The sequence below is a fragment of the Balaenoptera acutorostrata genome, chromosome 14, assembly GCF_949987535.1.
Source record: "Balaenoptera acutorostrata chromosome 14, mBalAcu1.1, whole genome shotgun sequence".
In the NCBI taxonomy this organism is placed as follows: Eukaryota; Metazoa; Chordata; class Mammalia; order Artiodactyla; family Balaenopteridae; genus Balaenoptera; species Balaenoptera acutorostrata.
The window spans coordinates 22,401,962-22,417,264 of NC_080077.1; the positions used below are offsets into that span (position 1 = coordinate 22,401,962).

Genomic DNA, 15,303 nt, shown 5'->3' on the forward strand with positions numbered 1-15,303 from the left:
AGCAGTCATGAGAATGCTAAAATACAGTGACTCTTTATTAAGAAATAAGGACTGGTTAGTTAAATTAGTCACACACTCTTGTGCATACGTGTATGCTCACATGTGGCCACGCGCACACAGGTGCGTGCACGCGTGCATGCACACACACACAAACACACACACACACATCTTCCCCCTGGCTTCTTGAAATGGAGGGAGGGAGAAACATAATGTTTTTGAATGGCTTGTTGTTTTGAAGGACAGGTGATGAACTAATTACCCTTCTATTTGGGGCAGTGTCAGGCCGGGCGGAGAATCTCTGATGGAAGGAAAGGACCAGTTCTGGAAAGGGCCTCAGATGATTCTTAGTTTCCTCATCTATAGACTGGGCATAACAATACCTCCTCTGTCTGCCTCAAAAGATAATATGTATTTGTAAAAGCTCATTTTCAAGGTTCGCCCAAACAGTGTCTGAGGTTTTGCTAACCCTGCATCTGGGCATTTCTCTGTGGCAGCAAGACATATGATAATATGTATTTTCTTCTTGATCTTAAGTGCCCTCTGGCAACCCCTACACCTCTTCAGAGGCTCGCGCTTGAAAATCTCTCCTTTTCAGTTCTGCCCCACGCTTGTCTTGGAGGTCTTCCTTTATGGGTTCCAGTGGTACTCTTCTCAGTCCTGGACTCGGCCCCTCTCAATGTTCGTTTGCCCACCGTACAGCGGAATGCTGCTGGGCCCCCATCAGCTCCCCCTGAATGCTGCGTGTGTCTATTTTAAAGCTTTTTCATTTGTCTATGTTTTGTCTTCCTGGTCAGAATAGAAGCTTCCTGGGCAGCGACAGCTTTTCAATGTTATTTTTTTAAAACTTTTTAAACTTAATTTTATCCAGTGCTTTGCAGAGGGTGGCACTCGGTAAGTGTGACAGGCTGATAGTGAAATAAGGACTTGGGTCTTTAAGCTCAGCCTGACATCTTCAATGAGCACTCTTTGATTATTCAGATCAGTGGTTTCAAGCTTTATCATGCTCAACAGGCTCCCGAGGTGCTTTAAAAAAGTTCAAGTTCTTAAGCTCTATAAATATGATTCACTAGGTCTGAGGAGGAGCATAGGAAACCTGAATTTTAAGAAGCAAATCAGGTAACTCTGATGCAGGTGATTTGAGGACTGCTCTTTGAGAAACATAGTCTATATGTTATGATACCATTTCCAAGTACTCTGCTTAAAGAAACCTTTTCTGACAGCAAATATATTTCTTTTAAGCAGAAGTGTGGGGTTTTTAATGTTTTTGTAACTTTTTTAGAAGGGGATGGGAGAAGAGGTGGGAAATTTTGTGGGTAGAACATTTGCTTAAACTGTCTTCTCAAATGCCTGTCTGGGTCAATGAGATAATAGAAATATCACATCAGAAAGAACGGCACAATTTCATCAAACCACAGTGATATAAAACACTTAATAAGCCATCACTTGGAGCTTATTTGTCCTTATTTTAGTCTCAGTTTTCACTGGCTCAATGATCCAGTCTTCTAGAGATGATGAAGAGCTGTACATTAGAGGGAAGGAGAAGAGTGTCGCTGGTAAAGGATGGCACACTGATTGCAGGAGTGATAGCGGGCAGCCTGAAAGTGAAGAAGGAAATAGACAAACTATAGAGATCAGACATAAGATCTTAAAAAGGCAAACAAAATGTAGGCCAAGGGGGAAGCCGAAGAGTGAAGGAGTAAGCAAATGCATGCATCTCAGTAGCTTGAGGAGGCATTACTGAGTTACCCCAGTTTACAGTAACTATTTGTTGATCTTTCTTCTTAGAATCTAAGTTCTACCAGGGCTGAGACCATGCTTATCCCATCTGGTACTGCATTTCCAGGGCTTAATGTATTCCTTGTCTTATAGAAGAGTCTCCGTAAGTGTTTGTGTGTGTGTGCGCGTATATAAGATTTGCTATAGTAATCTATGCTCATGATAATGGCGCTAGTATTTTTCTAATAAATCAATATAAATAAATACGTAGGTTTTCTGGGTGATCTGTGTTCATGATAATGACCCTGAGAATTTTTTGGCTGAAAGCCAAGTACTTTTAACCTTTTCGATATATATTTTAAAAAAATCTCAAAAATTTTTGGTATGTGAAGGCTTATTCTACATCCTTAGTGTGTAATTCATTCCCCAGCTCTGTACTCTTTAATATTGTTGCCCTTTCCTCTGCCCTGTTCATATTTAAATTGTCTTAAAATGCATGGGGTTTATTTTTCAGATTATAAATGCTCATATATGTAGATATATACTAAAATATTTTGAATCATCAACCAGTGTACACTATGCCAATGCCACATGAACACAGCATATTTTAAAGTCTTCAAAAATATTCAGATAGATTTATGTATATAGATAGAAATCTGTATATACCAATTTGAAGATGTCTCTTTTTATATAGTTAATGCCAAATCGTATTTTATATGGCTAGTCATCCTTTGATATATCATAATGGTTTCCCTGGAGCATGACACATCTATTAAAATAGATATTTTAGCATGCATACTAATTAAGAAAATGTATATTATGTGCTAGGCAAAAACATGGGCTCCATATAGTAGAGAAAACCATATTTAGATCCCTCCGAGATGGTATATCTGCTCTCCAGGTGTTTCTCATTTGTGTTTAAACTTGCTCTTTAATAGGTTTTTGTTAACTGAAAAAGGAAAATTATTTCTTGATATTATATAAAGCAGGTTAAATTGTGCTGGCTTACTTTGTATTTTGTTTCAAAACTGTGTTGTTAATTGGTCGTGTAGAATTGGGAATTCATTTTCTCAGAAGGTTGTGTCTTACTGGCAGGAGGAAGAGGTGAAGAGGAAATTCTCTTTTTCCATAAGTACATGTTTGGTCTTAGGCAAAATTTTGAAATAAGGAAAAGTGTGACTCTGAGAGTGACATCCTGCCACTTAGCACCCCCTCCAACCTAGTGGGCCTGAGGGCATCAGGTTATCAAAATTTAGTCCTACGTTTTCTATCGCTATATTCCTTTCCAGTCTAAACTACTCCAACATTTCTAGTTCCTGAATCATCTGTTTCCATTCCAACCAAAAGTCCCAGCCAACAGTTATTTAAGTACCTGTCCTGATTTGGGCAATGGGCTTGGAACTGTGTAGAAAGAAAGGTGAATCCTATGCTATTTACATTTTCAGGGAGTATACATACAATCTAGGATTGCTTATAAGACATGCATAACTAACTCATTACACTAGAAGACAGAATATGCATAAAAGAGGCATAAACCGAATGAAATGAAAGTTCAAAGAAGAAGATTACAGCCAATTGTGGGAACTGGGAAAGGTTTTGTGGACTTTGAAGAATGTTTAGCATCTTAAAAGCAGAGATGTGGTTGAGAGATGGCATTCCAGGTGGAGAGAGTGTTACAGATGAAAGTAGGAGCACCCCATATGGCTGCCTAAGAGTTGAATATTGCAAAACTTTTGAAGGCACCATTCACATAGGCTGTGATATAAATGGTGCCCCCTGTAGTTGTTCAGCATGGTGGCCGTGAGTGAGAGCCAGGAGGCAAGAAGTGTGCAAGGATAGGATCAGAGAATCATAAGGAATATAGCCTGGACCATATTGTGATGGATCTTTAATGAAAGAGTGAAGTTGGTTTACCCCCTTCACTGTGAGCGAAAAGGTCTTAAAACCTTCTTAAACTCTAAGATTCTATGATTTCTCTAATTCAGTTGGTAAGAGGGGCTGAGGAAGATTTTTGAGCAATGGAGTGGCTCAAATTTTCAGAAGATGAGTATATATATATATATATATATATATATATATATATATATATACACATACATATATATGGTGAAATGAACTGAGAAGTTACTAGACTTCAGATGTGTATAAAGTGATTCTGCCGTCTAAGTGATGCTGGAGTAATACATCAAACTGGGGCTCTGAGGGGTCACAAGATTATTCCCAAACCAGCCCACCCTTAACTTTGATACATCTTTACTTCTTCCATATCACACTAAGACTTCATTTTTTTGATCTCTCATTTGGCATCCTTATTAATAAGCTTTGCTAGACTTTCAACTTCTGTATTTCTTTCACCATTTATGTCTTGTCTTGTCTTTCTGTATATCATGTACCCTCTGCCTGCACTTTTGGAAATAGACCTTTCTGAGTTGGTCCTAGGCTTGGACTCTGTCCTGTGAACTGCCTTAGTGGGCAGCCTCTTGATCACAGCTGTTTGTTTCTGGATTTCGATTCCCTTCTTTAGCTCCAGCTCCATGAATCAGGAGCCCAAGAAGGAGGCCTGTTATTAGGCTGTTGGAATAGGATAGGGACAGGGTCATCAGGCTCAAACTACAGGAGTGAACATGGAAAGTAACTCATTAATTCATCAAATGTTTATTGAGCCCTCTTGAGGGTAAGCACCGGCCTTGTGTGGCTTCCCTGGCTGGTCCTGCTTTCATTTCTTTGACCCTTCCTCCCTTCCAATGCTCTAAGAAGTTTAAGATTTTTTTCACAACAGCTGAGTCTCTCTGGGAGTATCAGCAAGAACTCTGGTAGTGTTAGAAGGCAACAACCCGGGGACAGCGGCAGCTGGTTTTATTTTTGGTTTTCCTCAGTCAGGTGTTTGTAAGTTGAGAACTGCCTGTATTCAAACAACGTGATTTGGTAGCATGTCATGAACTCCCGTAGAAATAATGGATGTGGTACAGTTAAAAGGATAACAGTGAGCCATTCCTAACATCACAAGCTATACAGTAAATGTTTAAAGACCTGGGTGTGGATTAATGGCTCTGAGGACACGGATATGCTATGGATCCTTCACAGTCTCATTTTGTGTAAAATTTGAGTCTTGCTTTGGGTACAGAGATCCGGCCGTTGGTGAACTTGCCTGGGGAATAGTCATTGTCTCATGGTAGGTACTGGTTGATGCATTTGGGAGATTTTATTTAGGAACTCATTAGATTACTGCATTCATTTGTTCTAGTCAAGTTTAAAATTTTATCCCTCATGCACTATTATGAAACAAATAAATAAAAGATATAACTATCCAATCACCTTTTACAATCTATCGATCTGATTTTTAATTTTTCCTTGTATACTCCTGATCTTTGCTCATAGTCACACATTTGAAATAGTTATAATCATGATATTGATATAGCCCTTATTTTCAAAACCATATTTTCATAAACACTTCCCATTTTGCTAATTTCTCTACTCTAATTTTAATAGTTATATAATTTTGATTTATTTTAATGGTCACAGTTTTCTTAAAATTCTCTTATTTGTGAATATTCAAATTTTCTCCTGTGGGATTGTTTGCTAAAGGGTTTGAATATTTTTAGTATACATGGTCCCTATTTTTAGGTCACTTCCCATTTTCATCATAACAGTGCCAAAGTGAAAATCTTCCCTGCATTGTTGTTTTGGTTTGTATTTCTTTAATAATTAGTGAGCTTCCTTTTTAATTATATTTCTTTTCTGAATTGGCTTGTCATATTTTCTACTTTATTTCCTAGCTATTTTTGAAAAATAAATTTCTATGAGCTCTTTACATATTATAAATATTAATTCTTATTACTTATACTTGGTTCTAATATTTCGCAATGGGATTTAATTTTGTTTTGTTATTTTGTAAGTTTAACAATTTTAGCCTAGTTTTATCTGGTGTATCTATTTCTGATTAGTATTTGATGAATGCTTTCAAAGTTTTTTAAAAATTATAGTCATAAAGGTAGTGCAGTTCTCTGCTTATTATTCATGTTGCTTCTTGGTCTACTGTCAAGTGTATTGGATTCTTAAAGACGTGTATATTCTAGAATCATGGAATGATCAAGCCAGAGGGAAATTATCAGCTTATATTTTTAATATTTAGAGGATCTAACAAATAATATTTCCCATATCTACAGATAAATGTAGATTTCCAGATGAGAGTTTAGAAAGTAGATGAAAATTACATTTAAGACCTGAATACAGTGAAGCTGGTTGGTAAATTAAGAAATATATTTAACTTCAGGGTTTAATAACGAAAAATTGTATCATGTTTATAAAACACTTTAAAAACACTGTTTGAAAATCAATTTTTCCATGTGTTTTTGAGCATTTATGACACTGCTTTCCAGTGTCCTAACTTTAAAATTTAAATATAATTTCAGAAATGTGGCTTCAAATCATTGGTCATTTGCAAAAATCACTTTAGTGGCCTCTTATTGATTATCTAAACTGCGTCTTGTTGTTGCTTTTCTTCTTCTGAGGCTCAGATTCTATTATGTAACTGGGGTATACTTTTGGAATTTATAAAGCACTTCAACATTTTCTTTTTATTGGTTTAATTGATCTTATAATCATTTAAAAATAACCTCAGTTACCTGATAAATATTTAGTTTATTGGTAATAATTGAGCAGTTTTATTTCTCAACTGATTTAGAAATAGGAGTTCAATATATCTTCCAGTATTTCATTACAGGGAGGAAGAATTTAAAAAGCTAATGAAAGACTGTTTCCTTTAAGTAATTTTAGAAGATAAATTGCTATATCAAAAATATAAATGGGTAAACAAAATCATCAAAACAGTAGTTAGGTTGGTTTTAATACATCACAGAGGAGGAGGAGTCATGCCAGTTGTGTGCTTATGACATATCAGCATACTCTTACCCTGGGTCAATAGATATGAAAACCACAGTTTGCTCATGGTTACTTAACTGATAAATTATGGTGTGGGATATGAAATTGAACCAATTCAATTAGGAAGGCTCAGAATGAAGTTTGAGGCAAGTTAGGATTGACAGATGAGAGCAAATGAATAATAAACTATTCTTACAGACTATTATAGGTTCGGTTTTACATTTTTAATATCTTCAGTATTGGTAAAGATGTTCTTGCATGTGGGACTTTTTCTTTTGAGGGGTAAGAAAGGGCAGTTTATCTTCTTTGATCACATGATCAATTTCATTGAGCTGCTTTATTTCCACTCAGAAAGAGGATAGGAACTAATATCCATAATGAGTTACTGTTTAGACCTAAGTACACTAAAGGGAAATTTGTCAGTTCTGATAGTGTTTGGAATGGAATATGACATTCATCTCTGATTCTGCACCTACTGTATTTTCTCATAGGTTTTATTTTTTCATTTCAAGTTTGCTGTCCCATTGCTCATGCTGAACAACAGATTTATAGAATCATATCTAATATATTATTGAAGGAAAGTATATGTGACACTGTGACCTTTTGACTCTAGTATTGTTTTCAAGTGTTATTTACTAAGTTTTCCATGAAATGATTTTTAAGGAGAATCAAAGGGATTCTCTGGCATAAAAGGGATTGATAAATCATATTTGGGAATGATGTTATAATGATTTCCATTATAACAAATGGAAAACAAAACAAATGGAAAACAAAAGAACATGTGTCTTCAAACTCATCTACTTCCTACTCATCTATTTCCTTCTTCCTCATTTGGAGGTTCTTGTCAAATATACTAGTTGAAATCCAGGCAGGGCGAATTGATATCGTAAGTCTTAAAAGTACGAGAAGCTCGTGTTTTGTATTGATACAAGCTCTTATATTTATATTTAGTCTTCAGTGAGTGAGCTTGTACATCCTGCTCAGTTCTTTTCTCTGTCCTCATTCCCCAATACCAGGCTGCCATTCTGTCTCCTTATAATATAACAAAATGACCAATCAGTGTTAGGACACTTTGAGTGAAAGAGATGCTCAGAGACTTATTTAAGCAGCAAATTGTCACAGAGATGTGGTTTAGTTTTGGCTATTTTTTACTTTATTTTGGTGGAATAATCAGCAAGAAAACAAGAGAGGAGTGAAATAGAGGAATATTGTGGACTTCAAGAAGGCATTGTTGGTTGATAACACTTTCTTGACAAACGAGCCCTAAAGTGTACCCCCATAGTGGCGATTTGTTTTGTTCTCTTATATGAATTTTTAAAAAATTAATTAATTAATTAATTCATTTTTTTTAGCTGTGTAGGGTCTTCGTTTCTGTACGAGGGCTTTCTCTAGTTGCAGCGAGCAGGGCCACTCTTCATCGCGGTACGCGGGCCTCTCACTGTCGCGGCCTCTCTTGTTGCGGAGCACAGGCTCCAGACGCGCAGGCTCAGCAGTTGTGGCTCACCGGCCCAGTTGCTCTGCGGCATGTGGGATCTTCCCAGACCAGGACTCGAACCCGTGTCCCCTGCATTGGCAGGCAGACTCTGAACCACTGCGCCACCAGGGAAGCCCTGTTTTGTTCTATTAATTGATATCGGATATCAGAATCGGTATGGGAATAAAAGGGAATCACTTGAGTCATCTGCCTGAGTATGGAGACTCCATATAAATGAAGTCTCTGAATCTACTCTATACAAAAGAAGCACTATGTTTTATTTCAGAATTTCTTGAATTTACTCTTGACAAGAATGCCCCTGAGCCTGTAAATTATTATCATTGTTGTTATTAAGTGGCATAGATGAGAGACTGAACTTAGTAAATAATCATTTAAATTATATATTCAATCAACGGCAAGGGCAGATCTATTAAAAGTGTTTTCTGGCCTGAAAAAATATTATATTTTCACATCATTGTTTACATTGCCTTCAAAGGATGATTACAGCATTTGTTCAGGGTATAGTGCTTATGGTTCAACAGCCCAAAATCTTAAATCTTGTGCCCGGGTAGATGCTGTGTTGTACAGTAGTAATTCTGTAAATTATTTACAATAAAGGGGAAAACACTGGAGAAAAGATCTATCTGTGTACTGCTCCCAGTTTTACAACAAGGGAATACTGTTAAAGTTCCAAAGTAGCTTCAGTAGTTCAGTAGTTGAGCTATTCCATTCCCCCTCCCCCCTCTCCAACATCCTGTTTCATCACAAATATTTATCATTTTATTCATCGGTTCTCCACCCGCCTTGTGGGCTGTTGTGCTTGCTGTCACCCGGCCAAGAGGCTGGGGAATGCCTATCCACAAGCAGCATGGGATGTCTGGCTAGGGTGCTCACCAGGTCCTGTAACTGGCTAACACTGAATTGTCATCACTGTTGTGCCATTGAAATCCATGTAGAGTCAGCCTATTTAAATAATTACCAGAATCACCAATAGCAGGCATGTTGTTGCTAGTCATAGTGAAAATATACATACTATTTGTGGTGAGAAAAAAACTGAAGTCTACAGCATTTGGAGATGTCATTCTGACGTGTTATGGAAGCATTAAAATTAAAGAAAAAGAAAAATGACTATTTAAACAAAATTACTGCCTAAAAGCACTAGTCTGTTTGACTGCTTGGTTAACAGTTTAAAAGACTTGTCTGGTTTTCCTGAAAAGTTCATTTAGTATTAATTGACTACTCACTTTTAAAATATTAAATATAAACTAACACAAAATACAATATGATAGATAATAACATACCTAGCATACCACGGCATACCCCACTTGTTTCAGAAGGGATGGATATTTTTGAAGAGTATTGGCCAGGAATTTTGTAGACTGGAGTTATGGGTTTTGGGGAAGAAGACCAGAGAAGGTGCCCTTCTCATTGCATTATATTATCGGGTGTGTCCTGTCAACATAACTGATCACCGTGATATTAACCTTGATCACTTGGTTAAGGTGGAGTCTGCTAGGGTTTCCACTGTAAAGTTACTACTTTTCTCTTTCCATGTTCTGTTCATTGGAAGTCAGCCCACACTTAAAGGGAGAATAATTAAGCTTTACGCCTTGGAGAGAGCGAGTATCTACATGATTTATTTATTTTGGTATGGACTCATAAATATTTATTATTTTATTCTTTCGGTTATCATCCAGTGCTAATCACTCTTTATTTTGTTGCTCATAAGCTTATTTTAAACTTTTTAAATTGTATTTTGCTTAGCCATCTGGTATTCTGTGTAGCTTGGTGCCTCATGCATCACATGACTTTTTGGCCTGTCCCACCTCCACGTGTTTATGTTCTTTCTTCAAACCAAGAGATTTGGTTTTGCAGCTTTGGTTAGCACTTAAGGTCATTTTCATAGTCAAGTCTTAATGTATGCGCTGTGGGAGGAGAAGTCATAACACAAAGCTTCTTGTCAGCAGATTGGCGAACTTACCTGAGAAATTGAGACTCAAGATTGTGAGAATGTGTGACTAGGACCGAAAGCAGATTTCCAGGTAGGAAATCAAAATGATTTTCTTTAATTCCTTTGCACTTGATTTTGTAGAAGTCAAATCACCATTTCTTGTGAGATGCAAAATTCCAAAAGGAGGGGTGGCATAAATATTGGTGTTGCATTAGCAAATCACGTTGTGTTCCTCTTTTAGATTCTTTTTAAGATTCTTTTATTTGATTTTTAAACAGTAAGGTAATAGCTGAGCTTTGAAATGAAACCCAAGGGGAACTTGCAGAAGTCTATCTGTATTTGCAAAATTATTATAGATATGATTTTGAACGTTGAGGCCTATTGAGAAGTACCCATCAGAGTAGAAATAATAATCAGATTTTTCGTGTCAGAAGACAGCTGTGGTTACAGGATGTTTTATGTGTTTCACAGAATATTTACTAAATACGGATTGATTTCTAGTTGGCATTTCTCATCAACTCCCCTAAGATGTGATAAGGTCATAAACTCTGTTAGAAAGGAGAGGCTCAGGGAGAGGAAGCTCCCAGATCGCACGTGTGCTCGAGTTTCTGCGTACTGGTGTTACAAAAACAAGCATCAGTTTGCCACTGTGGCAGTCTTACAAAGAGTAAGTTAAAAAAAAATCGAGTTCATGTGAACACGAAGACAAGCAACTGAAAATCTGGAATACAACTAGAATTAACATCATGCAGTGATTCTTACCTTTGCTGTTGGAAGTATAAAAGCAGCGTGATCCCTCCAGCTAAACTACAGAGATTTCAGCTCCATGGGAACATGAAGAACCTATCTGTCAGAGGGTGTGTGTACACAAATGCATTCAAAGCACGGGGGTGGGAGTGAGTTTGGGGCGGGCACGGCGGCCGGGGCACGGGGACCAACCCTCCAAGTCTTGCCCACGCATTTTTATGTGTGTATTATAATAAGGCCTTTGTGCAAGGAGGCTAGATAGAACTTCATGTCCGCTGCCCTCTGGACTTTTACATGATCTAGCTGCCATCACCCACCTCCCTTGTCTCTTCAGAAAGGAAGCAAGAAAAGGCAATTAAAGAATACTGCTGGGAGGGAAATGCTCCTCCCCCTTTTTCTTTTTGGAATGTCAACAGAGTATGGCTTTTCTGTGTGTCTCTAGGGGTATTTGGCTGCTTCTGTCCACCGTCTTTTTCTAGGGAGAGCCTTTGAATTGCAGTCTTCATGTAGTGGGGGGCTCCTGAAAGCTGTAATCAGCTTCCTCCTTTGTGGGGAGGAGTGCTTTCTGGTGGTCATCTGGTGTCCTGCCTTCTACTTAAGGCCCTGGGGGTGGTGTGGAGTGACTGGTGAATTAAGTATCCCTGCCCACCATTACTTGGCCTCTGTCTCAACTCTGAAACTTCAAGTCCCTTACTGAACTTGTGCCTCACAGCCACGCTCATCTCCGTCAATCCCACCAATCCTTTGGTTAGTTTCTTCACTTGAAGAGATAACTTCACAACCCGACTATTTATTATTTGTCCATGTCCCTGTCCTGTATTTCGGGAATGACAGAAAAATCTGGAAAATGTTTATTTTTGCTGTGCTTCAATTTAGCTGATCCATGGGATAAATCAAATGTCCTGCTCTATCTTGGTTAGCTCTGAGAATAATCTCTAATAAGTCTTAGAGCATTTTTGTACCACTTAAAAATTGAGGTTGAATTTGGATGGCTCTCTGCACTAGATTCAGAGATACAAATGTTTACTCTTTTCCTTTCATTCCTAAATGTTATGCCTGCCCAACCTCATGGATGGCTCTGTGGTGGTAGAAGGAAATTATTGATGAGAGGCCTGAGGATTTTATGTGCCTGAGGGCATAATAGCTAAATGTTTTCAACTTACACTTTGGGCCACACTCATCATTTCTTCACCCAAAGAAATGATCTATTTCCCCCATTGTTTCTGCTTGAAACATTCTTTCTGGCTTTACTCTTAAAAATAAATGATCTGCAACTAATACGACATATACCTACATACCATCAGTTTCATTTATTAATTAATTTATGACTTTACTATTTTTGACTTTTGTGTGCTGGCCTGAGCATGCGAAACACAACTGGCAAGTGTCTGAGCTAACGTTCTAGAAGTAAAGTGCAGACTGCAAAATATTGCAATGCGTTGAAATGGGCTGTAAGAGAAAATACACAAAGCCTAGCTGTGACATAACAGGGAATCAAGCTCTGCCGAGGGGCTTGACAGAGGAGTTGCTAGAGTTGCATCTCGCAAGCTGCATTGCAGTCTGTCTGGAAGGCAGCACAAGGAAAGGCATTCCAGGAAGACAGAGCCCTGGCATGCGAAGACCCAAAGACATAAAACCAACAAGTCAATCTTCATATGGCTGGATTACAGGGTATAGGGAGAGGAGGAGTGGATGTCACGAGGGAAGGATCTGGAATGCTTGGCAGGAACCAGGTCAAGGAAGGTATGCCATGCTTTATGTTGGAGCTCTATCCTGTAGGCAAGGAGGAGAGACACGTTCAGATTTGCATTTTACCAAGAGCTCTCAGGCAGCATCACGAGAATGAATTAGCGGGACCCAAGCCTTCATTGGAAGACATAGTTTGCAGACAGTTACAGTAATCTTCAAAAGAAAAAACTGGAGGCCTGAACTCACGCTGGGATATTCAGAATAGTGAGCACAGGATGGATTTTCAAGTCTGGGAAACAGTACTAGTGACTGAGTCAGTGTGAAGGATGAGGGAAAGAGAAGGCGGTTCTCAGGACTCTAGCTGGACCACAAGATGAATAGTGATGACATTGCCCGGGATGAGAGATACAGGAAGATGAGCAGGCCTTTGAGAAAAGCAGTGACCTGCATTTTAAACTTGTTGTATCTATCGTCATGTGTGGTCTATGGAAGGATTGCTGGTTTGGGGATCAAAAAGAACCTGAGTTTCAATTTTACTTCTCCAATTTATCATCTGTGTAGTTTTAGGTAAGTTACGTAACCTCTGGGGTCCTTAAGTTTCCTGGTCTGTTAAGTGGGCACTAGTAGTTACTAGCTTGAAGCCCATTGGTGAGGGAGAAGAGAGATAATCTACGTAAAGCTCCTGACTCAAAGCCAGTTTTTAAATAAAGGGCGGATTATTATCTATGCTGTGGTCTGTAGGCAGATCTTGAAACCTGGAGCCTAGAGGGGAGGCTGAAAATGCAGCCTTCAGAGTCAAGAGCATAGGCAAGAACAGAATTTATCAGGGGCCAAGGCAGCCTGCCCATTCATTCGTCCAGAATCAGTTGTTCAGAGCGGGTGTGTGTCAAGTTCTGTGCAAGAACTAGGGAAGTTAAGACGAAAAAGACTGTCTCTGGCCTCAAGGATCTTAGAGCCTATAAGGGTGACACAGGGAAGGGAATCAAGAGTGTTTTGAATAAGAAGAGGATCAGGACAAATCAATATATCCAGATTTTAAAAGTTGTGTAGGGCTTCCCTGGTGGCGCAGTGGTTGAGAATCTGCCTGCCAATGCAGGGGACACGGGTTCGAGCCCTGGTCTGGGAAGATCCCACATGCCGCGGAGCAACTAGGCCCGTGAGCCACAACTACTGAGCCTGCGCGTCTGGAGCCTGTGCTCCGCAGCAAGAGAGGCCGCGATAGTGAGAGGCCCGCGCACCGCGATGAAGAGCGGCGCCTCCTCGCCACAACTAGAGAAAGCCCTCGCTCAGAAACGAAGACCCAACACAGCCAAAAATAAATTAAAAAAAAAAAAAGTTGTGTAACATAACATATATTCATAAAAGGACATATACAGTTGGATGAATTTTCATGAACTAAAGAGCAGATCAAAAAACAGGACATTATTAGCATTCCAAGAGCACTTCTCTTGTCTTTTTCCAGCACAAGGGTAACTACTATCATATAGATTTTGCCAGCTTTTGTACCTTACATGTATGGAATCATACCATACACTGTGTTCTCTTTTGTTTCTGGCTTCTTTCACTTACCAATACGTTAGCAAGATTCATTCATGTTTCGGGATGTAACAATCATTGTCTCATTGTTGTATGGAATCCCACTGTATGAATTTACTACAATTTATTCATTCTGCTATTAATGAATTTGGGTTTTGTTTTTGGCTATTACAAATAATGCTTCTGTGAATATCTTAGTACATATCTGTTGGGTGTATACGTAGGGGTGGAATTGCTGGATCTCAGGGCTTGTTCATATTTAGTGTTAGTAGTTAACAACCACACACTTTTTCAAAGTGGATGTGCCGATTTATACTGCTTTCAACAGTACCTGAGGGTCCTAATTGCCCCCACCCTGCTGTGGTATTTTCATCTTTCTCATTTTGTCCATTCTCATGGTTATATAGTGGTATAGCCTTGTAGTATTAGTTTTCACTTCTCTGATGATTAATGAAGTTGAGCCCCTTTTCATAAGTTTTTGGCTGTTTTATGCTCTCTTTTATAAAGTGCCTGTAATATTTATAAAGTGCTTGAAATATTTCGTTCACTTTTCTATTGAACTTTCTGCCTTTTTGAAGCATCAATTTTAAACAATGAGAATTATTTACAAAGGACCTACCAAGAGCTATTCTAGCAGGGGGATCAGAGGAGAGGACAGTAGAGTCATACTTTTGCCCTCATAATCTTGACCAGTCTTTCCAAAAGCTTGGCTGTGCACAGGAGGAGTGAGATGATTGACAGATAGAGGTGGGACCCAGAGAGCATTTTTGTATAGATGTGAACCTATGTATGTGTGCTACCAATATAGAGCCACTGGAGAGGGAAAGGTGGTTGATATAAAGGAAAGGTGATCATTGATTGAGCAGAATGCTGAAGCAGCCAGAGTGCTCTTAACTCCAGGAAGGGCTGATTGGGGCAGAAGGAGGGGACGATAGGGAGGTGTGCTACTAAGTTTATGGGCAGAAACTGTACGTGGACGAAATTTTTCCTTGACAAACTCATTATTTTATTTTTCTTAAAATTTATTATTTATTACTATTTTTATTTTATATACAATTTCTAAAGGTTATACTCCATTTACAGTTGTTACAAAATATTGTGTTGTACAGTACATTCTTGTAGCCTGTCTTACACCCAGTAGTTTGTACCTTACATTTTACTTACTGTTTTTGTGAAGGAGAAGGCAAAGCCACTTGTCTGTAAAAACTGGATAATACTGAAGAAAATGGGGAACATTTGGAGCTGCCTCTAGAAGCATGGTGATAATGCTCACCTGACCTGCAGACAGCTCAGCAGAAGTAGCTCTGTC

General features: G+C 38.6%; 1 protein-coding gene across 8 annotated transcripts in view; it reads left to right on the forward strand.

The window, feature by feature from the left end:
- Positions 1-15,303, forward strand: part of HIVEP2 (HIVEP zinc finger 2) — a 193,946-nt gene that overhangs the window by 35,297 nt on the left and 143,346 nt on the right. For 3 of the 8 annotated variants that reach the window (XM_057527540.1, XM_057527537.1, XM_057527541.1), the window contains exon 2: positions 10,039-10,113. The exons of the other annotated variants lie outside the window; for them this stretch is intronic. The gene's annotated coding sequence lies outside the window, so the exon portion shown is untranslated. The remainder of the gene's footprint in view (positions 1-10,038; positions 10,114-15,303) is intronic. 8 annotated transcript variants of the gene reach the window in all.